The sequence below is a fragment of the Phyllobates terribilis genome, unplaced genomic scaffold (genome assembly GCF_046119375.1).
Source record: "Phyllobates terribilis strain yellow unplaced genomic scaffold, ASM4611937v1 Scaffold_4__5_contigs__length_816908805, whole genome shotgun sequence".
NCBI classification, from domain to species: Eukaryota; Metazoa; Chordata; class Amphibia; order Anura; family Dendrobatidae; genus Phyllobates; species Phyllobates terribilis.
Genome location: NW_027362764.1, coordinates 603,842,790 through 603,870,312, shown reverse-complemented (window position 1 = coordinate 603,870,312; position 27,523 = coordinate 603,842,790). Strand labels below are relative to the sequence as shown.

At 44.4% G+C, this 27,523-nt stretch overlaps 1 protein-coding gene across 5 annotated transcripts in view; it reads right to left on the bottom strand.

Moving 5' to 3' along the window:
• The window catches only part of DTNA (dystrobrevin alpha), a 303,097-nt gene extending 292,047 nt beyond the window's left edge, over positions 1–11,050 (bottom strand). The window contains exon 1 of one of the 5 annotated variants that reach the window (XM_073679246.1): positions 10,644–11,050. The gene's annotated coding sequence lies outside the window, so the exon portion shown is untranslated. Of the gene's footprint in view, positions 1–9,130; positions 9,370–10,643 lie in introns of those variants that run through there. The other 4 variants (XM_073679234.1, XM_073679228.1, XM_073679247.1 and 1 more) reach the window with 4 other exon arrangements.
• Between the last annotated feature and the right edge of the window lie 16,473 nt (positions 11,051–27,523).

Sequence of the window (27,523 nt, the reverse complement as noted above, 5' to 3'; positions counted from 1 at the left end):
AAAACAAAAACAACTTCTGTGCTCACCCTGCTTAGCACCAAACCGCCTTTCCGTCGCTGCTCATAGTGATTGTCTACAGGCTGCAGCGCATGTGACTGCTGCAGCCAATCGCTGCGCTACAGCTAATTTTATTATTTTATATATTATATAGATTTTAAGTCAATGGAAAATCATTTTACTCTGACATCCAATAATCTGGGACGCCATCTGATTTGGTTTCCTTTAAAAATAGTTCAATATTCATTGTTTAGTTTAAGAGGCAAATTTTCACATCCCAGATTTCTCCACAACAAAATGTACATTAAACATGCGGTTATCTTGGTCCAGTTCACAACACCTTTCACCCATCATATTAAAAGTGAAATTTCAGATGAAAATTAATGGATAGATAGATGGATAGATAGATACAGTGCCTACAAGTAGTATTCAACCCCCTGCAGATTTAGCTGGTTTGATAAGATGCAAATAAGTTAGAGCCTTCAAACTGCAAACGAGAGTAGGTTTTATGAACAGAAGCATAAATCTTACAAACCAAAAAGTTATGTTGTTCAGTTGAATTTTATTAAATTTTAAACATAAAAGTGTGGGTCAATTATTATACAACCCCTATGTTTAATATTTTGTGGAATAACCCTTGTTTGCAATTACAGCTAATAATCGTCTTTTATAAGACCTGATCAGGCCGGCACAGGTCTGTGGAGTTATCTTGGCCCACTCCTCCATGCAGATCTTCTCCAAGTTATCTAGGTTCTTTGGGTGTCTCATGTGGACTTTATTCTTGAGCTCCTTCCACAAGTTTTCAATTGGGTTAAGGTCAGGAGACTGACTAGGCCACTCCAACACCTTGACTTTTTCCCTCTTGAACCAGGCCTTGGTTTTCTTGGCTGTGTGCTTTGGGTCATTGTCTTGTTGGAAGATGAAATTACGACCCATCTTAAGATCCTTGATGGAGGAGCGGAGGTTCTTGGCCAAAATCTCCAGGTAGGCCGTGCTATCCATCTTCCCATGGATGCGGACCAGATGGCCAGGCCCCTTGGCAGAGAAACAGCCCCACAGCATGATGCTGCCACCACCATGCTTGACTGTAGGGATGGTATTCTTGGGGTCGTATGCAGTGCCATCCAGTCTCCAAACGTCACGTGTGTGGTTGGCCCCAAAGATCTCGATCTTGGTCTCATCAGACCATAGAACCTTGAACCAGTCTGTCTCAGAGTCCTCCAAGTGATCATGAGCAAACTGTAGACGAGCCTTGACATGACGCTTTGAAAGTAAAGGTACCTTACGGGCTCGTCTGGAACGGAGACCATTGCGGTGGAGTACGTTACTTATGGTATTGACTGAAACCAATGTCCCCACTGCCATGAGATCTTCCCGGAGCTCCTTCCTTGTTGTACTTGGGTTAGCCTTGACTCTTCGGACAAGCCTGGCCTCGGCACGGGAGGACACTTTCAAAGGCTGTCCTGGCCGTGGAAGGCTAACAGTAGTTCCATAAGCCTTCCACTTACGGATGATGCTCCCAACAGTGGAGACAGGTAGGCCCAACTCATTGGAAAGGGTTTTGTACCCCTTGCCAGCCTTGTGACCCTCCACAATCTTGTCTCTGATGGCCTTGGAATGCTTCTTTGTCTTTCCCATGTTGACCATGTCTGAGTGCTGTTCACAAGTTTGGGGAGGGTCTTAAATAGTCAGAAAAGGCTGGCAAAAGAGATCTTTAATCCACACATGTGAAGCTCCTTATTCTTGGTGCCTGAACTACTTCTTAATACTTTAGGGGGACCAAACAGAATTCTTGTGGTTTGAGGGGTTGAATAATAAATGACACTCTGAATTAACTTTTAACGTTTTTAAAAAAAAAAAAAAAAAAATTTGCTGCAGTGCATTTCCCACTTCCAGGCTGATCTACAGTACAAATGTCACAATGCCAAGTTAATTCCGCATGTGTCAACCAGCTAAATCTGCAGGGGGTTGAATACTACTTGTAGGCACTGTAGATAGATAGACAATCATGCAAAGAGCTTTGCCAAGATCTCATCCATAGGCCAGCTACTTTATTCTACTACAAATTGGCCGCTTATCTGTTTCAGGGGGTGAGAAAATACAGACAGGTAAATTACACATCAATCAGCTGCTGATCAAAATCAAAATGAGAGGTGACCCTATTTTAAAAGTAACCATTGTTTTAATTTTTATATCAGAAATAATGCACATGAAAACAAGAAACTTTGTAATATATCTTATCAGGAAAATCTGCTTTTTTCTCCTGCAGAACTGATCATTAACTTTCAAAATTCTTAATTCCCTGGTAAAATCTGTATTCAGTGAAGACAGAATGTTACATTACTGAGATAGGAGATGGCAGGTACTACTGATAAGATTATTTGCAGATGGGAGTGGTTAGGAGGGAAAAACTTGTCTCTAGCACCTCCCTCCTCATAGAATCTTATAAGCACTGCCATCTCCTATCTCAGTAATGTAACAGTCTGTCTTCACTGAATACAGATTTTACCAGACAATTGAGAATTTTGAAAATGAGAGATCAGTCCAGGAAGAGAAAAGAAGCAGATTCCCCTGATCAGATATACTACAAAGTTTCTTATTTTCAAGTGTGCCATTTATTTTTAAAAAAAATATATACAATTTACGGCTACTCTAAGCACTTACGATCTGAAAGGAATAGGGAAGGTCATAAATTACATAAATCCCCCCAAAAAATGCTAATATTGCATAGTGTACAATCCATCTGATTCAGTGTCAGCAAGTCGAGTCACCCAGATTTCATCCTATGCACTGCAATGAGTAAAATCTACAGTATGTCCACAGCATTTCCACATTGACAGCTGAACAATCTGGTGCAGATTTTGGCACCGCATTGGATTTACTCTAAACAAACAGGATTTTACTGGTTATTCGTGGTAAAACAGTGAGCAGTTTTTACTGCACAGTCGAAGAAATCTCATGTAAATGTACCATAGCCATTTAATAAAGATATACACGTAACCTAAAATTATTTCAGCCCATATAATCTGCTAACATGTAAGCCTATTTACTGCAGCACATAACTTATGTATCAAAGAGCCTTTTTACTTCACAATATGACACAGTTAATTGGAATCCTGTCATCGCACACAGGGTGAACTGGAATGCAGCTTAATTATTCATGTGTTATTTTCAGACCTCGTCTAATACCTATACACTAAAAAATTTCATATTAATATTTACATTTGCTTAGATAAAAAGGACCCTGTCATTTGATTGATTGATTCATGCTGTCCAAAGTTTGGTGAAAATGAATCAGACACGTCTGCGTTATTGCAGCCAGGTAGATCGTAATCTAAAATGTTGGTGCATTTCAGAGAACATATACTGAGATAAACTGGCCGGGGACTGTGGATCTCAAATTACTTGTCCAAAGCAGTATATTTTCTATGAAACGCTGCAGCATTTCTTAGTAACATACCTGGCTGCAACAAGGCAGCTGCTGTCCAATTTGTGCAGGGCGAAGTTTGGGCAAAATGAATCAGATGACAGGGTCCCTGATTACAAGCAGCTAGAATTGTAACTAGGAGCCTGCCCCCGTTTCATGATACCTATGATCCACGTGACAAGAATCTTCTGATGAGTTATGGCTCATGCAGACGTCTGTGGATCTCAGTCCGATCACTGATCGCAATGCAAGGACTGGCTGCAGGTCTCCTGACTGAAGAATAGCAGCTTCATATATCTCTATGAGGCTGTCATACTCGGGTCGTGAGACCTACGGCAGGTTGGTGCGTTGCGATCCATAGCCAGAATGAGATCCATGGACATCTGCATGAGCCATTGCTTTGTTAAGGGGAATGTATCATCAGAAAATTACCTATTTGTAAATCAGGTTTTTGTCTAAGGACTCATTCAGACCTCATTTATGTGCGTAAGAAAGACATCCGTGTTTTTCACATATCACACATGCTTATATTAGTCAATGGAGGTGATCACATGTCTGTCGTTTTTCGCACAGAGGTGTCCGATATTAACCTGACTATTGTATCAAAATCGGCAATGCAAGTCTATAGGTGCATGAAAAAAACTATTTCAGACAGCATTTGGAAATGACCTGAGTGAGGACTGTTTTTCAGTGTTAGATAGAAAAAAAAAAATTCTCACGTACAAAAAAAGCTGGTGAAAAGTGAACTGATGAAACTCTGATCTAAATCACTGATAAAACGGATGGGTTGTTTTTCAAACGGGAAAAAAACTGACATGTGAATGAGCCCTAAGTTTCTCCGAGTACTGTCCGTTTTTTTTTTCACGGACCTATGAACTTGCAATCCTGATTTCGATCTGACACTCGGATCAATACCGGACATATCTCCACAATTTTGCGCGGACTGCTTGGTTTGTGAAAAATCATGGACATGTAAACAGCTCCATTGACTAGTATAGGAACAAGTGCTATACATGAAAAGCACAGATAGCACTCGTATGTAAAAATCTGATGTCTGAATGAGCCCTTAAAGTCTACAACTAAAATAATTTATTTGTAGTACAAATTGTGATTCTTAAAAAAAAAAAAAAAAAAAAAAAAAATTAGAGAATGAATTTAACACACAAACCTGATTTAAATAATACATCATTTTCAGATGTCACATTCCCTTTAAGAATAAAAACAATACAGTCTTATAGACTCAAAGCCAACCAGAGGTATAGGTTGGGTGGATTTTCCAATCTATACAGTATATAGTACTGGGACACACTTCTTAATATTTTTCTTCATTCACTCATTATATAACCAACCTCTAACCATGCAGTCTACTTTGCACACATTTGTGAAAGAATGGCTCATTGTAAAGAGCTCCTGTAACTTGAGTGTAGTATTGTAAGACGATGCCACTGTTGTATCATGCCTTCATTGAGGGTATGGTTCATAGGCAGCGTTTGTGCTGCAGCAATAAACAGACTAATGGCAGGAAAAACTGTATAGTATGAGCATTTTTCCTCCCATTCATTTGAATGTTGCAGATATCAAAAGATGCGGAAATAAAACGCAGCGTGAAGGAGATTTTTGAAAGCTTATTTACTTTGCTAGTTCAGTAAAACGTTGTTTTTTTCTGCATTAAAAAACGTCATGTGAGAACAAGCCCTAACTGTTATCAGTATTATTGAAAAGTGAGCTTGTTTATGAACCACAGCAACTCAGACAAAGTGGCAGGGCACATAGCGTTAGAGATCACTGGTCACCCAGTAGGATAAGGTGAGAGCGATAATAAAAGTATCGTGACAAATCTTCCCCACACAGAACACGACGATAGGCACACTGGAATGTGTGTAAAAGAAACTTTATATGGCTTACTCTTTTTTATCCATGTTCCACTGTACAATTTTATGAACATTCTTGTCTAATATGTATGTACTCAATTCTTTAAAAATCAGTAAAGTCCGTACTCCTGTGGCTCACATCGCACCACAAATGGTCACAGTCTGAATAACGGTTTCTAGCCAACACCTTTGTAGACACACAAGGATAAAAAGGTCTCCACAGCGGAACAGCTATGTTGCAATGGCTGTCCACCGGTACTTGTAGTTCTCCAGTGCAACTTAACTAAAAAGTCCCAATGTTGGCCTTTATACTCCTAAGGAAATACACTCCTCAAAAAAAATAAAGGGAACACTTAAACAACAGAATATAACTCCAAGTAAATCAAACTTCTGTGAAATCAAACTGTCCACATAGGAAGCAACACTGATTGACAATCAATTTCACATGCTGTTGTGCAAATGGAATAGACAATAGATGGAAATTATTGGCAATTATCAAGACACCCTCAATAAAGGAGTGGTTCTGCAGGTGGGGACTACATCTCAGTACCAATGCTTTCTGGCTGATGTTTTGGTCACTTTTGAATGTTGGTTGTGCTTTCATACTGGTGGTAGCATGAGACGAACTCTACAACCCACAGAAGTTGCTCAGGTAGTGCAGCTCATCCAGGATGGCACATCAATGCGAGCTGTGGCAAGAAGTTTTGCTGTGTCTGTCAGCGTAGTGTCCAGAGGCTGGAGGCGCTAACAGGAGAGAGGCCAGTACACCAGGAGACGTGGAGGGGGCCGTAGGAGGACAATAACCCAGCAGCAGGACAGCTACCTCCGCCTTTGTGCAAGGAGGAACAGGAGGAGCACTGCCAGCGCCCTCCAAAATTACCTCCAGCAGGCCACAAATGTTCATGTGTCTGCCCAAACTGTTAGAAATCGACTCCATGAGGGTGGTATGATGGCCCGACGTCCACAGATGGGGGTTGTGCTCACAGCCCAACACCGTGCAGGACGCTTGGCGCCCTGTGCTCTTCACAGATGAAAGCAGGTTCACACTGAGCACATGTGACAGACGTGACAGAGTCTGGAGACGCCGTGGAGAGTGATCTGCTGCCTGCAACATCCTTCAGCATGACCGGTTTGGCAGTGGGTCAGTAATGGTGTGGGGTGGCATTTCTTTGGAGGGCCGCACAGCCCCCCATGTGCTCGCCAGAGGTAGCCTGACTGCCATTAGGTACTGAGATGAGATCCTCAGACCCCTTGTGAGACCATATGCTGGTGCGGTTGGCCCTAAGTTCCTCCTAATGCAGGACAATGCCAGACCTCATGTGGCTGAAGTGTGTCAGCAGTTCCTGCAAGATGAAGGCATTGAAGCTATGGACTGGCCCACCCGTTCCCCAGACCTGAATCCGATTGAGCACATCTGGGACATCATGTCTCGCTCCATCCACCAATGTCACGTTGCACCACAGACTGTTCAGGAGTTGGCAGATGCTTTAGTCCAGATCTGGGAGGAGATCCCACAGGAGACCATCCGCAACCTCATCAGGAGCATGCCCAGGCGTTGTAGGGAGGTCATACAGGCACATGGAGGCCACACACAATACTGAGCCTCATTTTGACTTGTTTTAAGGACATTACATCAAAGTTGGATCAGCCTGTAGTGTGTTTTTCCACTTTATTTTTGGGGGTGACTCCAAATCCAGGCCTCCATTGGTTAATGAATTTGATTTCCATTGATGATTTTTGTGTGATTTTGTTGTCAGCACATTCAACTTTGTACAGAACAAAGTATTCAATGAGAATATTTCATTCATTCAGATCTAGGATGTGTTATTTGAGTGTTCCCTTTATTTTTTTGAGCAGTGTGTTAGGTGCAATACCATAATGCAGCAAACCTCACACTTGAATGATCGAAGGTTACTTGTTCTTTTATGCATACAAACAATAATTAAAAACCCCCATACGTTATGTAAAAGTCCTTGTGGCAGGTCAGTGCCTGACCTCGGGTTTCGCTTTCACGGCTTCTTCTGGTGCAGAGCATTACAATAGAGCTACTGCACTTTGAAGATCTTTTTATCCTTTCGTGTATACAATGGTAGTAAGTGGAAACTGCTATTCAGACTGACCATTTGTTAGTCCAATTTGAGCCATATGAGTGAGGATGAACTTGAATTGATTGTACAAGTAAAGATTTGCAGACCTTCCTTTATTTCTTCTATTGATGTTCTATTACAATTGTCATTTTTGGCCTCTAATACTCTCCTGCTTAACATCGATAGAGTTACAAATCTTTAGAGAAATACTTGCTCTCCACCAAAGCATAGTGATCAGTGGCTCAACAATTGTTACAGCACTTCATTACCCGCTCTATTCAGTAATTCCATTTGTTTCAGTGTTTTTGTGACTTACAAACATCAGCAAAAGTGATAAATATTGATACCAGTATAAAACTCCTCCAACTTTTATAATTGGGTATTTCCCAACCAATAATGTAGAATATGAACAATTCTTCTGACATCGAGACATTGCATTTCCTACCAATTATCTCCAAGGAAGGGCTCAAACGACGTTATTTGTCCTTGTTCACGACTCGGGAGTTTCTGTCTGAATACCAGAGAAAGTGTATTCAGACATGTTCCCATTGGAGTTATGGACTTCAATAATTCAAATGGAGTCCAAAATATAAAACTCTAGTATCTGGACACCTCCAGAAAGAATAATAGTGCAGCAGATGCATATTTGACCTTTGTCAGGGGGGATACATTTCAATAGGGGTTGAAAGGGAAGTGTCCAAAATTGATATATTTTGGTGTATATTTGAAAGTGAAACATCTGTGTACATTTGCTGGGCTGGGATGTGTTGCCATATATATTTTTCACTAAAGGAGAAGCAGACAATATGCCAATACAATGGTCCACAGCACAGTATACGGTACTTTTTTTGCCCATTTTGTCCATATAGACATATACCAGGAATGTGATATGAACAGAGCCTTAGCTGCACGTATTATATCCTAAAATTATTTACTTGATAGGATCTGGATCTAAAGACTCAGCAGCGGATCTTTTATTATTTTATTTTAAATGCTTCTGAAATCTACAAGGCAATAGGCAGAAAGCCCCATATGATTTTTGGGTGCAAATCTGCCACTGTGCATTTCCCTGTGGACACTTTTGGATTTGGTGCGGATAGTTTCCGTGGTAAATCCACACATGTGAACATACCCCAAGGCTGGGCTCACACACTGTTCTGCTGACTGATGTTTATATATAGTGCTTGGTTTTTTGAGGATACAAATCCTGCAGCTTGTGTTACTTTAATGTCTACAGTGAAATACTGGAAAGCTACACATTTCACAATCCTTTAACACCTGACATAGGGAGCTACCATAAAGGCTGTCTTCTATTAAAGATTACATAAGGTTTATAGCACATTTTTTGTATGGCAAAAGCAGTCCAACCCAAGTGATCCCCGCCACGTCTCATACCTTAGACCTTTACCAACATAATTTTCAATTATATTATGAATACAGGACTGACCTAGATACAGAAATACTCCATTATTTGGTGTAGTGAACAAAACTGCACTATGGCACGTGTGAAGAAATACATCAGTTATTCTACAAAGGAAAAGAAATACATCTACACGATGATATCACCATGATTCATATTAGAGGTAAGAATCTCTATAGATTAGAGAGTGAAATTTCAGCAGGATTACATAATTGTGCATAGAGTATGACAATGCACTGCCCACTGCTGTTCTCCTATATCACAGGTGACAGCCCCCACTCCCACCAAAGCATGCAGAGTAGTAAGCCCCTGCAGGATCTGCACTCACCATTGCTTCTTCACCGTATAGAGCCACAGCTAATAGGCAGAGAGAGGATGGCGATCCCTGCTATACAAGCAGTGATATAATGCAATGCCAGCCCAAATACAAACTCATATTCAAATGTTTGTATAAGGCTGCAGACAGCGAAATCCATCACTAAGAAGCTGGCGCTGATGTAATACTACCCAGCCATTCTCATTCTTACACTGACGTCACCTGCATTAGCCCACTGTGATGCTGATAGTGTGTGCTGACACGTACCGAGCCTCATAGAGCCAACACTGGATGGAGACGACACATTCACAGCCCAAATACGGGGATTACACACGTACCATTATGTAGACAGTATACGGCCTCAACACTGACCTCATATACGGAGCCATCAGAGATAAGCAGCACCCAAGTGTACAAACAGCCATATGAAAAACATACTGTATACATCTAGGTATAACATCATAGAGATGACACATAGGAGCCTCACATCCATTATACAGTGTATATCCTCAAGGTAGAGTACCTGCATATATACTATATAATGAACACGGATACAGAGTGTGTGTGTGTGTGTGTGTGTGTGTGTGTGTGTGTGTGTGTGTGTGTGTGTGTGTGTGTGTGTGTGTGTGTGTGTGTACCTATACGCACACATCTATCTACGTACACTATATACAAACACATCCGGCATGTGCCTACACATATACAATATAGTGACCATGTATCCAAGTTCACACACGCCCATTATACACACACATAGCATGTACCTACATAAATACAATGTAATAACCATGTAAGTAACATGTACCCACCTACATATAAAGGATATACAGCATGTACATTCATACACCCATAGACCATATATATATATATATATACACACGTATACACTTACCATGTGTACAGCATGTTCATACATATACACACAGACCATATATGCAGCATATGAACACACACATGGCCATGTACCTATATACACACACACTAATATATATAGAGGCAGCCACCCCCACACCGGGGCAGGCAGGCAGGCACCCCCACACTGGGGCAGGCAGGCAGGCACCCCCACACCGGGGCAGGCAGGCAGGCACCCCCACACCGGGGCAGGCAGGCAGGCACCCCCACACCGGGGCAGGCAGGCAGGCACCCCCACACCGGGCAGGCAGCTCCGGGCTGTGAGCAGTAATGTCTATATACGGTGTGGATAATGAAGGCTGCCATGCTGGAGTTGAACACTAGGGTTGCGGGGCACAGGGAGGACTCGGAGCAGGGACACCTCCAGATCTCTGTCCTCACTTACTCCCCACTGACCCCATTGTGGCTGCATTATGTCCCTCAGAGCAGCACACGTAGAGCACAGCAGCAGGGGGTGGGTTACCCTCCGCCGTGATCGTGCAATGTATGAGCGGCCATTCGCACACACCGGAGATGCAGCGGACGATGCTGCTCCCGCCCCCGCCTGCTCTGCGCCGTGCACCTGTGCGATCCCGTGCAGGAAGGTGACCGTGTAACTCGCCGCGCTCCTTACCGATCAGGGGACGCCGCAGACACCGCTCCCGGGACATGCTGTGCACTTCTGTGGACACTCGGGCTTCTCGGCTCCTAATCCAATAGTCGGTGCTCGGGAGCAGCCGGCGCCGCCAGTGCTGCCGCTCTTCTCTGTTTACTTTGCCTATTGCATCGCCCTCCCCGCTGCGGTCTCTGCGTCTCCCAGCCCGGCTGCCAGAGTACGTCATGCTATGTGCAGCCTCACCTTGTATTCACCAACGCGTCTTACGCACAGTGCGCTGCGTCTGCAGGCGGCTCTGCCTTCTCCGCACCGCCCAATGGAGAGTGCAGGATAGTGGGCTGAGAGCATCTCTGCTGTCATGTCAGCAGCTCCAGAGGACTCCCGGCACCGCTGCTTCCACCGCTCTCCGGAGCCTGTCAGGCGCTGCTGCTGCCGCTTATTACCCTCTTCTTACTCTTTATTATGGTCAGTGACTATGTATATGGGATAGGCAGAAGGTCCGGGCGCCCCATGGGGCACCAGAGACAACAGAGCCCAGAAAGCACATTTACTATTCACTTATTCACACGCAGCGTTTTGGCTCGATTATGGTGTCTTTTTATCTTTGTGGTTGCTATGTAAATTCTTTCAGCGTTTTTACTGCAGTTTTTCCAAGTAAGATTAAAGACACTTAGCAGTAAAAACCAAAAATGCATCAAAACTGAATAAATTTAAATAGCCATAAACCTCTTTTCATACAACGCTGAATGAAAAACGCAATGTGTGAACAAGGTGTAAGGAGTCGCTCAGACGAGTCCATATTCAGTCAGTGCACTCTGCACACTGAGCACCGGGTTAGTTACTGAGGGGTTTGTGTCTCTGTCCCCAGCCGGGGCTTTTATATGGAGAACAGAAAAATAGGATTCGGATAAGACAAACGGAGTTCAAAATCTGCAACTTTGGACTCCATGTGCAGAAGCATACCTAAGCTTTCCGGCACCCGGGCCAAAGATTGCTCTTTATTCCCTAATCCCTATTTAAGGCTTAGACCAGATGAAGCAGCTATGGCCTGGTCCCTCAGACCAGCGGCCCTCTTTTGCTGGCCGCTGGCCCTTTAATTCCTCCTTACACTGCGAGCTTGCACATGGAACACTGTGATTGATGCAATGAAGGATTACATCCTGATGCTGACCGTGCCAGTGTCAGGACATTCTTTGTGGGCAGAGTTAGCTCACTCTGCGCTCCTGCCCCTCTGATGAAGACAGCAGTCACATAGTCTCCTATGTGATGTACAAGTGCTTCTCACAAAATTAGAATATCATCAAAAAGTTAATTTATTTCAGTTCTTCAATACAAAAAGTAAAACTCATTATATAGAGTCATTACAAACAGTGATCTATTTCAAGTGTTTATTTCTGTTAATGTTGATGATTATGTCTTATAGCCAATGAAAACACAAAAGTCAGTAAATTAAAATAATTAACAAAAAACACCTGCAAAGGCTTCCTAAGCATTTAAAAAGGTCCCTTAGTCTGTTTCAGTAGGCTCCACAATCATGGAAAAGACTGCTGACTTGACATATGTCCAGAAGGAAGTCATTGACACACTCCACAAGGAGGGTAAGCCACAAAAGGTCATTGGTAAAGAAGCTGGCTGTCCACAGAGTGCTGTATCCAAGCATATTAATGGAAAGTTGAGTGGGAGGAAAGTGTGGTAGAAAAGGTGCACAAGCAACCGGTATAACCGCAGCCTGGAAAGGATTGTTAAGAAAAGACCATTCAAACATTTGGGGGAGATTTACAAGGATTGGACTGCTGCTGGAGTCATTGCTTCAAGAGCAACCACACACAGACATATGCAGGACATGGGCTACAAGTGTAGCATTCTTTGTGTCAAGCCACTCATGACCAATAGACAACGCCAGAAGCGTCTTACCTAGGCCAAGGAGAAAAAGACCTAGACTATTGCTCAGTGGTCCAAGGTGTTGTTTTCAGATGAAAGTAAATTTTGCATTTCATTTGGAAATCAAGGTCCCAGAGTCTGGAGGAAGAGTAGAGAGGCCACAATCCAAGCTGCTTGAGGTCTAGTGTGAAGTTTCCACAGTGATGGTTTGGGGAGCCATGTCATATGCTGGTGTAGGTCCACTGTGTTTTATCAAGACCAAAGTCTACCAGAAAATTTTAGAGCACTTCATGCTTCTCTCTGCCGACAAGCTTTTGCTGACAAGCTTTTTGGAGATGGAAATTTCATTCTCCAGCAGGACTTGGCACCTGTCCACACTGCCAAAAGTACCAATACCTGGTTTAAAAACAACAGTATCACTGTGCTTGTTGGCCAGCAAACTCGCCTGACCTTAACCCCATAGAGAATCTATGGGGTATTATCAAGAGGAAGATGAGAGACACAAGACCCAACAATGCAGACGATCTGAAGGCTGCTATCAAAGCAACCTGGGCTTCCATAACACCTCAGCAGTGCCACAGGCTGATCGCCTCCATGCCACGCCGCGTTGATGCAGAAGGAGCCACGACCAAGTATTGAGTGCATTTAGTGAACATACATTTCAGTAGGCCAACATTTCGGATTTTAAAAACATTTTCAAGCTGGTGTTATAATAATAATAATAATCTTTATTTATATAGCACCAACATATTCCGCAGCGCTTAACAAATCACAGGTTCATATACAACAGTCATAAGTAACATAGCTAAAGATAATACAATAATTACAGCAAAAATAATGGCGACCCTGCTCGTAAGAGCTTACAATCTACAATGAGATAGGGGTGACACAAAGTACAATGGCTTATTTACAAGGATGGTCCAGCCATCTTGAGGGGATGAGGGATAGATAAAGGCTGCATGAGCTCATCACCAGTCAGTATTTGTGGTGCTTTTTGGTTCGGTGGAGAGTTATGTGTGGAGAAATAAGGGATGGGCTATGAGAAGATAAAAGGACTTTGATTAGAGAAGGTGATAGGCTGCCCTAAACAGGTGTGTTTTTAGGGAGCGCCTAAAACTGTGTAAATTGTGGTTCATCCTAATTTCTTGGGGTAGACCATTCCAAAGAATAGGTGCAGCTCAGGAGAAGTCTTGAAGACGGGAGTGGGAGGTACGGATTAGTGTGGATGTTAGTTGAAAGTTGCTTGCGGAGCGTAGAGAATGGGTAGGCCGATAAACAGAAATGAGGGAAGAGATGTAGGGGGGTGCCACACTGTGGAGAGTTTTGTGGGTGAGAACAAGCAATTTAAATTGGATCCTATAATTCATGGGCAGCCAGTGCAATGACTGGCACATAGTAGAGGAGTCTGAGTAACGGTTAGCCAAATAGATGTGTGAAGCCCAGCTGTGCTTGGTATCACAGATCCTAGAAGGGTGTATTGAAGGATTCCTCCACAAGAGGCCCCCATAACCATTCACACATCTCCACCTTCCACCTCAGACCACCAGAGGGAGCCCGTTAGGGAGATATAAAAGGGAAGGTGGAGCCAGGCAGCAGTTAGTCTAAGTCAGTTGGAGTCAGAGTCTAGTTCAGTCTGGTTTAACAGTGAGTCCAGTACAGCCTGAGAGGAGTTACCCCAGAGGACAAAAGCCTGTTCAGCTCCTGCAATTGCTATCCTGCAGTGGAGCTTATCCAGATCAAGACTCGGTGTAGCTCAGTGAGGTGAGCTTTAGGTGTGCCGGCGCCATAAGATCGGTGAAGAGCGGCACACTGCCGTTAGTGTGAGTAGCCTATTGAGGGTCCGAGTAGGCCGAAGGCAGAAGAGTAGAGAGTTAGTTCATAGGGGGCAGAGGAGCTTAACTAGCTCACCCCGAAGAAGAATCAGTTACCGGACACCGGGTCCGAAGCTTATCGGGATCTCCACGACCCAGTAAGATAAACCGGAATCCCTGGAGAACTACAGGTCCCAGGATCGCTAAAGTGCTGATACGTACCAGAGCCAGGAGACACATGTAGGTCGGGAGCGTGCACTCCAAGAGAAGGCCCTACCACAAGGTCAGCCAGCGCAGGACAGAGACAAAGTTAGCTCCAGGCAGGTCAGAAACTTATTACGCAGCAGCAAGAACCAGGAGGCCCAAAACCTGCTCATTGGGGAGGATCCGGACATACACCCTTCACCCTACAGTGCTCCGGGGAGTGCCTGAATTTCCATCAGTAAAAGGTACTGAAGTGACTTTTGTGTCCGTCCCTGTTCTTGCTCCAACTCGGCTGAGTCTCCTTGTCCTGCATCCCCGTTCTTATACTGCCCTGAGGCCCAGCTCCACCTGTGGGGAGCTATACCATCAAGCTGCCTTATCATCAGCCTCAGTGGACTGCGCAGCGCTGGTGATCTTCACCAGAAGCCACAGGTGGCGTCACGAACTTTTTAATAAAACTTAACATCTATCAACGCCTTTTTAAAGAGAGACCCCAGAGTACGGGCCCGGGAGCCGACCACCGTGACCTCCTTAAGGCTAAAGGCCCGGGTAACCGAGTCATCCCCATCCCCTGGGCGCCACAGATGACCCTGGCTGCAGCATTAAGGATGGACTGGAGGGGGGAAAGTCGAGTGAGGGGGAGGCCAATTAATAGAGAGTTACAGTAATCAAGGCAGGAGTGGATCAGGGCAACAGTGAGGGTTTTTGTTGTTTCCAAGGTGAGAAAGGGGCGGATTCTAGAGATATTCTTCAGGTGCAAGCAACAAGAGCGGGCAAGAGATTGTATGTGGAAGGTGAAGGAGAGATTGGTGTCAAACACAACGCCCAGACAGCGCGCCTGCTGGCTAGGCATTACTGTGGTGCCACACAGGGAGAGAGAGATGTCAGATTTCGAGAAGTGAGTAGACGGCAGGAGCAGAAGAAGTTCAGTTTTGGAAAGGTTGAGTTTCAGGTAGAGAGCGGACATGATGTTAGAAACTGCGGCCAGACAGTCACTGGTGTTGTAAAGTATTCTAATTTACTGAGATAATTACTTTTGTGTTTTCATTGGCTGTAAGCCATAATCATCAACATTAACAGATATAAACACTTGAAATAGATCACTCTGTTTGGAATGACTCTACAGTATATAATACAGTGAAGGAAATAATTATTTGATCCCTTGCTGTTTTTGTAAGTTGGGCCACTGACAAAGACATGAACAGTCTATAATTTTAAGGGTAGGTTAATTTTAACATTGAAAGATAGAATATCCCCCCAAAAAAATCAAGAAAATCACATTGTATAAATTAGATACATTTATTTGCATTTTGCAGTGAGAAATAAGTATTTGATTTCTCTGGCAAACAACACTTAATATTTGGTGGCAAAACCCTTGTTGGCAAGCACAGAAGTCAGATGTTTTTTGTTGATGATGAGGGTTGTGCACATGTCAGGAGGAAGTTGTCAGTGGCCAAACTTACAAAAACAGCAAGGGATCAAATACTTATTTCCCCCACTGTACAGCAGTCTCGGCACATCCCATGTGATGTACACTGATGAGCAAAAGGGTAACAATGTTTTGAACTTTTGACTTTCAGGCTAAATATCTCACTATCCCCTACTGCTTCTAACGTGAGACTACCATGATTTTATAGATCATCATGGCTATCTCATACATAAATTTGACTTGCAACTATTTAACATATGATTAGTTATGCAGATACCCTATTGCTCATCAGTAAATTAAGCAATCTCGGTGTCTTCTATGTGATGTGCAAAGTAGTCTCATTGTTTCCTAAGTGATGTACACAGCAGTGTATCCTACAAGATAATACAGCAGTCTTAGTGTCTCCTATATGATGTATTTAGCAGTCTCGGTGTCTCCTATGTGATGTATACAGCAGTCTTGTCTCCTATGTGATATGTATATACAGCAGTCTCAGTGTTATCTATGTGATATATACACAGCAGTGTCTGTCTCCTACTTGATGTATATACAGTTGTCAGTGTATCCTATGTGATGTGTGTATATATAGCAATCTCCTTGTATCTTATGTGATGTATTCAGCAGGCTTGGTAACTCTTATGTGATGTAAACACAGCAGTCTCAGTGTATCCTATGTGATGTATATACAGCAGTCTCAGTGTATCCTATGTGATGTATATACAGCAGTCTCAGTGTATCCTATATGATGTATACTGCAGATCTCCCACTGCTTGAGTTCTATAAATGTAACATGAGCAGTCAATAATTTCCCACTGTGATGAGACCTGCAGTGTAATATACATCTGTGTTCGGAACAAGTTACTGCTGCCATCAGTTGGTTATGTAATTTATCATCGCAAAAAGTTGCCTGTGCTCCAGATAGACATAAATATAGAAAAGCAGTTGCAATTAGCAACATCAACCATACCACCTAACATCACAGCTGCATCAAAGAGAAGCAGCTCCAGCCATCACATCAGGGGTGAGTTAATTGTTTGATCAAATATAGCAGGGTTATTTTCAAGTTCATGATTTTGTACAGCCCCTGAAGGATGGTATAAATATCCAAATGGCCCTTGGCAGAATAAAGGTTCCCCAGCCCTGCTTTAAAGGGACTCTGTCCGCACAGAATGACTGTTCAGACCAAGTACAGGAGCTTAGTACACTGTGGTGTGGCCAAACATTTAAGTGCACCTTCCCACTTACTTGTTTTCCATCATTCTCCACCATTCTCTGTCTCTATAAAGCCAGAGTTGTCAATCAAAGAAGGGGGAGAGCTTGGAGATAGAGAGAAATCAGGTAGGTGGGAAGGTGCACTTAAATATTTGGCCATGCCATGTTGCACCGAGTTCTTGTAACTTGGTTTGAATGGTGATTTTGTACTGATAGAGTCCCTTTGATAATTATCAATTAAAATACCCACAAGGTGCCATTTTTACACATTTCACCATGTGAAAATGTAAAATCTGGGTCTAAGGCTATGTGCCCACGATGCAGAAATGAAGCAGAACATTTCTGCAGCATTTCTGCATCTCCCTGGCAGAAAAAACGCATGCAGATTGTGCATGCGTTTTTCCTGCAGAATACATGCGGATTCACATGCGTTTCCGCATGCAGATTGACAAGCGCTTTCCAGGCGATAGCATCACTTGGAAAGTGCTTGACAACTAGGTCACACTGTATAAATCCATGCAAACAGCATGGATTTATACAGTGTGAACCGTAAAAATAAAAAAATAAAGCTATACTCACCCCCGATGCCCCGGCGTGTGCTGCAGCGCTCCTTCCTGTCTGGTTCCCGGCTGCCGGCATATCGCGAGACAGAGCGGTGAAGGGCCTGCGGTCACATGACTGTGACGTCACCGCAGGTCCTCAAGCGATGCCGGCATGCAGAGAAGCCTTCGGAAAGGTGAGTATAAACTTTATTTTTTATTTTATTCTTTTTTTACAGGTACAATGGTACCCAGGTCTGGATGAGAGTCTTCTCTCCTCCAGAACTGGGTACCATCCGCACATAGAGACGCATAGAAGCCGCTTGTACAAATGTACAAACGCGCATTCTATGCGTCTCAATGCAAGTCAATGGCGGCCATTCCGCTGCGCTTCCGCAAAATTAAATGACATGCTGCGGATTTTTGTACGCAGCATAAACGCTGCGGAAAAATCCGCAGCATGTGCATAGAACATGCAGAATCCCCTTGGGGACCATGGGGTGCGGATTACCTAGCGTTTCACAAGCGTTTACGCTGCAGAAATTCCGCAGCATAAACGCTTGAAAAACGCTACGTGGGTACCCAGCCTAAAACAAAATGTTTGTGGTAAAAATGTAATTATTTTTTCTTCACTGCCCAATGGTATAAAATTCTGTGACACACCTGTGGTGTCAATATGATCACTGCACCTCTAGATGAATTCATTGAGAGGTGTAGCTTGTAAAATACAGTCACTTATGGAGGGGTTCTCTTGTTCCGGCACCTCAGGGGCTCTTCCAAGGGGTCATGGAATCCACAAACCATAACAGTAAAATCTACACTATAATATGAATCCCCTTCCTTTCTGAGCTTTGCACTGTGCCTTAAAAGTAGTTCCCGATTACATGCAGGGCATTGGTGCCATAAGGAGTAACTGCACAACAAACTGTGAGGACCATTTTTTCCTATTAGTCTTTTTAAAAATTTGGGGCTGAAACAACATTTTAGCAGTAAAAATGTAATTATTCTTTATTCACTACCCAATGGTATAAATTTCTGTGAGGCACATGCTCACTGCACCCCTGGATGAATTAATTGAGAGCTGTAGTTTGTAAAAAGACATCACTTATGGGGGAGTTTCTGCTGATCTGGCACCTCAGGGGCTCTGCCAATATAAAATTGCACCCTTAAACTATTCCAGCAAAATCTGAACTCCAATATGGCGCTTCTTTCCTTCTGAGCTTTGCACTGTGACTCAAAAGTAGTTTTCGACCACATATGGGGTATTAGCGCAATCAGGATAAATTACACAACAAATTTTGAGGTCCATTTTCTCTTGTTACCCAACAAAAATTTGGGAACATTTTTGTGGGAAAAATTTGTTTTTTTATTTTCACGGCTCTACATTATAAACTTCTGTGAAGCCCCTGGGGGTTGAATGTGCTCACCACACATCTACAGTACAGACCTAAAGTTTGGACACACCTTCTCATTTAAAGATTTTTCTGTATTTTCATGACTATGAAAATTGTACATTCACACTGAAGGTATCAAAACTATGAATTAACACATGTGGAATTATATACTTAACAAAAAAGTGTGAAACAACTGAAAATATGTCTTATATTCTAGGTTCTTCAATGTAGTCACCCTTTGCTTTGATGACTGCTTTGCACACTCTTGGCATTCTCTTGATGAGCTTCAAGAGGTAGTCACCAGAAATGGTTTTCACTTCACAGGTGTGCCCTGTCAGGTTTAATAAGTGGGATTTCTTGCCTTCTAAATGGGGCTGGGACTATCAGTTGTGTTGTGCATAAGTCTGGTGGATACACAGCTGATAGTCCTACTGAATAGACTGTTAGAATTTGTATTATGGCAAGAAAAAAGCAGCTAAGTAAAGAAAAACGAGTGGCCATCATTACTTTAAGAAATGAAGGTCAGTCAGTCCGAAAAATTGGGCAAACTTTGAAAGTGTCCCCAAGTGCAGTTGCAAAAACCATCAAGCGCTACAAATAAACTGGCTCACATGAGGACAGCCCCAAGAAAGGAAGACCAAGAGTCACCTCTGTGTAACATACCTGGCGGCGTCCTTGCATAGTGGTCCATCTCCCACTGTGCAAGAGCGCGCACTTGATCTCCAGTCCAGAATGTCTCTCTGGCTTCCCTCCATGCTGTCTGTTTGCTTCTGTGTGCTGCTGCTTAAGGGCGGCGCCCGATCACTTCCTGCTTTTTGTACCTGCTGCAGGCACACCCCTTGTTCGTCCTCAGCCTATTGCTGTCTGTCACCTGGTATTTAAACCAGCTGCTCCAATTAACTCATGCCTGAGCATTATGTTTCATTTAGTGTGCTCTTGCACTCTGAATGTGCCAGGTCCCTTCTGTGTTCTCTTGTCTGCCTATCCTGGAGGCTGTATTTCCAGGCCTGTCTGAACACGCTCCTAGCCTGTTCCTCCCGCCCTCTAGGGGCTGCATTCCTAGACCCGCTCCTGTATCTAGTCTGTCCTGTCTGAACACGCTCCTAGCCTGTTCCTCCCGCCTTCTAGGGGCTGCTACCTAGATCCGCTCCTGTATCTTGCTACTGTGTCTGTTCTTGTCTGTATACGCTTCTAGCCTGTTTCCCGTGTTTCTCTATGTCCGTACCTTTCCTTTTTCTGCAGAGTCTGAACTCGTACCTAACTCCTGCTCGTTGTCACTGTACTCCCGTTTGTGAGTTTGTGGTCCACTCGCTACTTCACTGCAAGTACCCTGTGGGTATCTGGTTCTGCCTTTCCCTTCCTGTCTGTTCCGTGTGAACAGAGCCCTGTCCCCCCTGCTCTGCCTTTGCTCACCGCTCCGGCGGTTCTAGCCTGCTCTGCCTTTGCTCACCGCTCCGGCGGTTCTAGCCTGCTCTGCCTTTGCTCACCGCTCCGGCGGTTCTAGCCTGCTCTGCCTTTTCTCACTGCTCCGGCAGTCTCGCTCTGCTCTGACTCCTTTGCTCACTGCTCCGGCAGTCTCGCTCTGCTCTGACTCCTTTGCTCACTGCTCCGGCAGTCTCGCTCAGCTCTGACCCTTTGCTCACCGCTCCAGGCGGCCTTGTCCTGCTCTACTCTTGCTCACCGCTCCAGGCGGCCTTGCCCTGCTCTACTCTTGCTCACCGCACCAGGCGGCCTCGTCCTGCTCGACTCTTGCTCACTGCTCCAGGCGGTCTCGTCCTGCCCTGCTCTCGCTCACCTCTCTGGGCGGCCTCACTCTGCTGTGTTTGTCCGCCACATCTGTGGTTCTGTTCCTGAGTCCCAGTGTGTACTGCGTCCTATCCCGCCTGTGTTCCTACCTGCTAGTGCCTCCCTGTCTGCACTCTAGCCGTGCTTGCCTGTACCCCCCTGCCTGCATACCCGCCTGCCTGCATACCAGTCGTGCCTGCCTATTCCCACCAGTCTGTGTGCCAGCCTAACCAGTCTGTTCCTGTATTCCCCTGTGTGGGTCAACAGCCGTGTCCGGGGTCTGTCCTGGAGTAGCACCTGGTCCCTCTGCTTGGTTCCTCCTTGGTGCACTGGCGTCGTATGCCGTCGTGCGACCCTGGTCGGATCGGGTGAATACCTAGTTACGCCCCTCCAGGCATTCACTCTCCGGCACCGTCCAGTGGAATCACACGCACACGCCGCTCAGCCCGGGCGTGTGCATTACACTCTGCTTCTGAGGATAAGTTTATCCGAGTCACCAGCCTCAGAAATCGCAGGTTAACAGCAGCTCAGATTAGAGACCAGGTCAATGCCACACAGAGTTCTAGCAGCAGACCAAACTCTACAACAACTGTTAAGAGGAGATTTTGTGCAGCAGGCCTTCATGGTAAAATAGCTGCTAGGAAACCACTGCTAAGGACAGGCAACACGCAGAAGAGACTTGTTTGGGCTAAAGAACACAAGGAATGGACATTAGACCAGTGGAAATCTGTGCTTTGGTCTGATGAGTCCAAATTTGAGATCTTTGGTTCCAACCACCGTGTCTTTGTGCGACGCAGAAAAGGTGAACGGATGGACTCTACATGCCTGGTTCCCACCGTGAAGCATGGAGGAGGAGGTGTGATGGTGTGGGGATGCTTTGCTAGTGACATTGTTAGGGATTTATTCAAAATTGAAGGCATACTGAACCAGCATGGCTACCACAGCATCTTGCAGCGGCATGCTATTCCATCTGGTTTGCGTTTAGTTGGACCATCATTTATTTTTCAACAGGACAATGACCACAAACACACCTCCAGGCTGTGTAAGGGCTATTTGACCAAGAAGGAGAGTGATGGGGTGCTACGCAAGATGACTTGACCTCCACAGTCACCAGACCTGAACCCAATCGAGATGGATTGGGGTGAGCTGGACCGCAGAGTGAAGGCAAAAGGGCCAACAAGTGCTAAGCATCTCTGGGAACTCCTTCAAGATTGTTGGAAGACCATTTCTGGTGACTACCTCTTGAAGCTCATCAAGAGAATGCCAAGAGTGTGCAAAGCAGTCATCAAAGCAAAAGGTGGCTACTTTGAAGAACCTAGAATATAAGACATATTTTCAGTTGTTTCACACTTTTTTGTTAAGTATATAATTCCACATGTGTTAATTCATAGTTTTGATGCCTTCAGTGTGAATGTACAATTTTCAAAGTCATGAAAATGCAGAAAAATCTTTAAATGAGAAGGTGTGTCCAAACTTTTGGTCTGTACTGTAGATACATTCCGCAAGGATTTTATCAAGGGGTATAGTGAACATTTTGAACCCAGAGGTACGAAACAAAAATTGATAACATTAGGTTATTGAATAAGTTGTCATTAGTCTTGAGCGCAAGTGCTCGCTACTTGAGTTTGCATCGGGTACTCAGGTATGCACCATGTATCGCGCATGCTCGAGTCCCCGCCCCTATGTTTCACGGTTATGAGACACCGAAAAAAAACATGCGGAGATTGCTCATGCATGGTAGGCAATCCCCGCAAGGTTTTTTTTGGCCACGAAGCATATAGGGTTGAGACTCAAGCATGTCACTCGAGCACCTGCGATACTCAGTGCATACCCCAGTACCCGATGCAAACTCAAGTTGCGAGCACTTGCGCTCAACACTAGTCACCATATCGTTATCTTTTTTTCTTTTTTTTTTACTTTTGAAAAAATCCTTACCCTACCACAACCGTAGCACAACCCCAACCCTAGAGTTTTTTTTTTACGCCGTTCCTCGTGCGGTATAAGTGATTAGACGACTTTATTCTTCTGGTCGGTGCAATTACAGCGATACCAGATTCATATCGGGTTTTTATGATTGACAGCTGTCACACACTAAAATCCGCTTTTTTGCAAAGACTAGTTTTTGCATCGCCATATTTTGAGAGATATAATTTTTCCATATTTCGGCCGACAAAGTCATGTGGCGCATGGGCGTACCCAGGATCAAAACTAGGGGGGGGCAAGCCATGGTCACAGATACCGAAGAGAAATATATATATAGTACAATGTAAAGATTTCACTTCTTACATTACATGAGTGATATCTATTGTAAATTCCACAATAGCTCAGAAACCAGCGAATCGCTCCAGACAGTATACTGGCCCCCATAAAATGCTCCATACAGGATATTGGTCCCCATATAACGCTCCAAACAGGATACTGGCCCCCATATAACGCTCCATACAGAATACTGGCTCCCATATAACGCTCCATACAGGATACTGGCCCCCATATAATGCTCCACACAGAATACTGGCCCCCATAAAATGCTTCATACAGAATACTGGCCGCCATATAACGCTCCATACGGAATACTGGCCCCCATATAACGCTCCATACAGGATACTAGCCCCCATATAGCGCTCCATATGGAATACTGGCCCCCATATAACGCTCCATACAGGATACTGGACCTCCATATAACGCTCCATACAGATTACTGGCCCCCATATAACACTCCATGCAGGGTACTGGCCCCCATATAACGCTTCATGCAGGATACTGGCCCCCATATAACGCTCCATACAGAATACTGGCCCCCATATAACACTCCATGCAGGCTGTTCCCCACACATAATGCCTCATGCAGGCTGTTCCCCCCACATAATGCCCCACGCTGGCTGTTCCCCCCACATAATGCCCCATGCAGGCTGTTCTCCCCACATAATGCCCCATGCAGGCTGTTCCCCCCACATAATGCCCCATGCAGGCTGTTTTCCCCCCCATATAATGCCCCATGTAGGATGTCACCCCCCTTATAATGCCCCATGCAGGATGACACCCCCCCTTCCTTATAATGCCCCATGCAGGATGTCACACACCCCCCTTCCTTATAATGCCCCATGCAGGATGTCACCCCCCCTTATAATGCCCCATGCAGGATGTCACACACCCCCACCCTTATAATGCCCCATGCAGGATGTCAGACACGCCCCCTCCCTTATAATGCCCCATGCAGGATGTCACACACATCCCCTCCATTATAATGCCCCATGCAGGATGTCACACACACACCCTCCCTTATAATGCCCCATGCAGGATGTCACCCCCCCTCCCTTATAATGCCCCATGCAGGATGTCACACACCCCCTCCCTTATAATGCCCCATGCAGGATGTCACCCCCCTCCCTTATAATGCCCCATGCAGGATGTCACCCCCCCCCCTTATACACTGTGTTCCAAATTATTATGCAAATAATACGTTCTCAGATTTTCCAAAATTACCTATATGAATTGCAGTCATTGTAATTTTCTAGTCAAATAACTATTAGAGTACAATTGAAAGGTTTTTGTACAAACTGCCTATGATAACAGTATATTTTTTAAAAAATAAAAAACTCAAACTGCACTCAAAATGCATGTTCCAAATTATTATGCACAGCAGAGTTTTCAACCTTTTCATTTTAATAAAGAACAAAAAAATGGTCATTTTTGAAATTATAAGCATTAGCAGGTTATTATAAACTGAAATCAAACAGTTTTCAACTCAAAACTTTATTCTAGGTGATGTTACATTTGCACATAGGACCGCTTGTTCGAAAGGAGCTTCTGAACTCTCTCGTCCAATGAATTTGTCAGGTTTTGAATGGTTTCTGCTTTAATTGTTTTGCATGAGGACAGAATACCCTCCCAGAGCTGTTGCTTAGATGTGAACTGCCTCCCGCCATCATAGACACTCCTTTTGATGATGCTCCAGAGGTTCTCAATGGGGTTGAGGTCAGGGGAGCATGGGTGCCACACCATAAGTTTGTCCCCTTTTATGCCCATAGCAGCCAGAGATGCAGATGTGTTATGTGCAGCATGAGACTGGGCATTATCATGCATGAAATGATCTCGATAGTCCAGATGGATGGAGTGGAGGATGGCTGGTTGATGGACACCCCATGCAAACACGGCTACGGCGCTAACAAGGAGGAGGTGGAGTAATGTTTTGGGCTGGAATCATGGGGAGAGAGATTATCGGCCCTTTTAGGATCCCTGAAGGGGTAAAGATGAACTCCATAATGTATGTTGAGTTTCTCAAACAACACTTCCTTCCATGGTTCAAGAAGAAGAACCATGCATTCCGCAGCAAGATCATTTTCATGCATGATAATGCCCCATCTCATGCTGCACATAACACATCTGCATCTCTGGCTGCTATGGGCATAAAAGGGGACAAACTTATGGTGTGGCACCCATGCTCCCCTGACCTCTACCCCATTGAAAACCTCTGGAGCATCATTAAAAGGAGTGTCTATGATGGCGGGAGGCAGTTCACATCTAAGCAACAGCTCTGGGAGGGTATTCTGTCCTCATGCAAAACAATTGAAGCAAAAACCATCCAAAACCTGAAAAATTCAATGGACGAGAGAGTTCAGAAGCTCCTTTCGAACAAGCGGTCCTATGTGCAAATGTAACATCACCTAGAATAAAGTTTTGAGTTGAAAACTGTTTGATTTCAGTTCGTAATAACCTGCTAATGCTTATAATTTCAAAAATGACCATTTTTTTGTTCTTTATTAAAATGAAAAGGTTGAAAACTCTGCTGTGCATAATAATTTGGAACATGCATTTTGAGTGCAGTTTGAGTTTTTTATTTTTTTAAAAATATACTGTTATCATAGGCAGTTTGTACAAAAACCTTTCAATTGTACTCTAATAGTTATTTGACTGGAAAATTACAATGACTGCAATTCATATAGGTAATTTTGGAAAATCTGAGAAAATATTATTTGCATAATAATTTGGAACACAGTATAATGCCCAATGCAGGATGTCACACAACCACCCCATATAATGCCCCATGCAGGATGTCACCCCCCCCCTTATACTGCCCCATGCAGGATGTCACACACCCCTACCTCACCCCCCTCCCTTATACTGCCACAGGCCTCCATACAATAAAAAAAAAAAATCAAATCCTCACCTCACTTCTCACCTGCTGCCACTGCTCCGGACTCCTCAGCGTCGCCGGCGTCTTCCCGCTCTGCACTGTGACTGCTCAGGAGAGAGTTCGGTGTAAAGACGTCACCGTGCCCTCTGACCTGAGACGTCACAGTGCAGCAGCCGTGGAGGATGCAGGAGCTGCTGCGGAGTATTGTGCCGGGGCCCTGAGCAAGCGGGGGGGAGTGGGCGCTGAGACCGCTCTCCTCCGCTCACGGGTCCCATAGCGCGCGGGGTGCCCGACGGTGAGGGGCCCCCCCACCTGCTCAGGGCCCCAGCATTTGCCCGGGTGCTGACGCCGGCCCTGGTGTGCGGCGTGCGTCCCTGCTTCTAGGGGGGGGCAGCTGCCCCCCCCGCCCCACGGTGGGTACGCCCATGATGTGGCGGCTTGTTTTTTGCGGGACAAGTTGACGTTTTTATTGGTACCATTTTCAGGCACGTGACATTTTTTGATCGCTTTCTATTCCGATTTTTGGGAGGCAGAATAAACAAAAACCACAACAATTCAGAAATTGTTTTTTTTTTAATTTTTATGCTGTTCCGCGTGTGGTAAAATTGATAAGGCAGCTTTATTCTTTGGGTCAGTACGTTTACAGCAGTACCACATTTATATCGTTACACAATAAAAGCTATTTTATAGAAAAAAAAAAATGTTTGCATCGCTTTATTCTGAGACCTGTAACTTTTTTATTTTTTGGCTGATGGAGCTGTATGGCAGCTTGTTTTTTGCAGGACAAGATGATGTTTTAGCGGTACCATTTTTACTTATATTCATCTTTTTGATCGCGTTTTATTCCATTTTTTGTTTGGCGGTATGATGATAAAGCATCGTTTTTTGCTTCGTTTTTTTTTTTTTTTTTTTTTACGGTGTTCACTAAAGGGATTAACTAGTGGGACAGTTTTATAGGTCAGGTCGTTCCGGACGCAGCGATACCAAATGTGTGTACTTTATTGTTTTGTTGTTTTTTTTTTCAGAATAATATTTATTGATGGGTATATTATTTTTATTTTTGGGGGATTATTTTTTTTATTTTTATTTTTACAAAAAAACATTTTTTCTTTTTTTTTTTCTTTTTTTAACACTTTTTTTTACTTTAAGACTTTGTCCCACTATGGGACTTTCACTTTTTTTACTCTGATCGCCTGTATAGCATAGGGATGGAGAACAATCCCTGTGCTATACAGGCTGTCAGCGCTGCAGAGGCAGAAGATACTTTGGTCATGCACTGCGCATGACCAAAGTATCTTCCTGGTGACCCGGATGTTGTAATGATGACATCCAGGTCACCATGACAACCACGGAACCTGGCCTCAGACAGCGCGGGACAGCAGGGAAGAGGTGAATATGCAGTGCTTACCTCCGCAATGCTGCGATCGACTTTGATCGCAGCATTGCGGGGGTTAATGTGTCAGGAGCGGTGCGGGACCACTCCCTGCACATAGCACCGGGTGTCAGCTG